General features: G+C 29.8%; 1 non-coding gene across 1 annotated transcript; it reads right to left on the bottom strand.

The window, feature by feature from the left end:
- Positions 1 to 65: 65 nt before the first annotated feature.
- Positions 66 to 216, bottom strand: LOC113784838 (U4 spliceosomal RNA). Its single transcript, XR_003470967.1, has one exon. It is a non-coding gene; the product is annotated as a U4 spliceosomal RNA (small nuclear RNA).
- Between the last annotated feature and the right edge of the window lie 619 nt (positions 217 to 835).

Genomic DNA, 835 nt, shown 5'->3' with positions numbered 1-835 from the left:
AAGGATCAAAAATTAAAGTTTTCTATTTATTAAAAATAAACATATACATTGAACTTAAATTGTAGAACTTTACCCCTAAGGGAGTCCTTCCAAATATTCTCAAAGGCTTGAGTTGAACTCAAGCCTAAGAGGGGGTTTGGAAATAGTTTTCAACCAGCAATAGACGCGCCTCGGTTAGTATCTCACTAGCTGCGTCATTGCCCCAAATGCAAAGATGCTTTTGAACTTCGATAAGTTCTTTTTTTATATAACTTCAAATCTCATATAATCTTCTTATTAGCCATGTGGGACTAATAAATTTTACTTCCAAACCTCCATTCATCACTATTTGTCTTAAACAAATGTCTATTACCACTTAATCTCATGTGGACTGAACAGAAAACTTCAAAAATCCAATTATTTATTAGTCTATTACATGTATAAGGAATTTTGTACAAGGAGATGGACAATAAAAAAAAGTCTGTTCATAACAAAGAAAAATAATATCAAATTATAAGCATATAAAATTCGTAGCAGATAAATTTTTTCAAATATTACCATTGTACATTAAACCAAAAGTTTCTAACATCTTATATTTCCAGGAAACAACTGACTAAGACGATCAAATGTTATACAAACAAATGATAAAACAAAAATAGTCCTCTAATTCTTTATCTACATATATTTATTTTTTTTTTTGCCTTTTAACTTTTTTTGAACATTTGTCTTGTCATCTCATGTTTTAGATGTAGGCTCCACCACTTGGGTAGGCCTTGGGCTAGTGTAAGACCCATAGTTTTAAATTCTAATTTATGTATTTAAGTGTATTTTGGTATTGAACTCTGAGACTTTTTAG

The sequence above is a fragment of the Cicer arietinum genome, chromosome 8, assembly GCF_000331145.2.
Source record: "Cicer arietinum cultivar CDC Frontier isolate Library 1 chromosome 8, Cicar.CDCFrontier_v2.0, whole genome shotgun sequence".
Classification (NCBI taxonomy): domain Eukaryota; kingdom Viridiplantae; phylum Streptophyta; class Magnoliopsida; order Fabales; family Fabaceae; genus Cicer; species Cicer arietinum.
The sequence above is the reverse complement of the archived record's forward strand: the minus strand, read 5'-3'. Positions and strand labels throughout refer to the sequence as shown.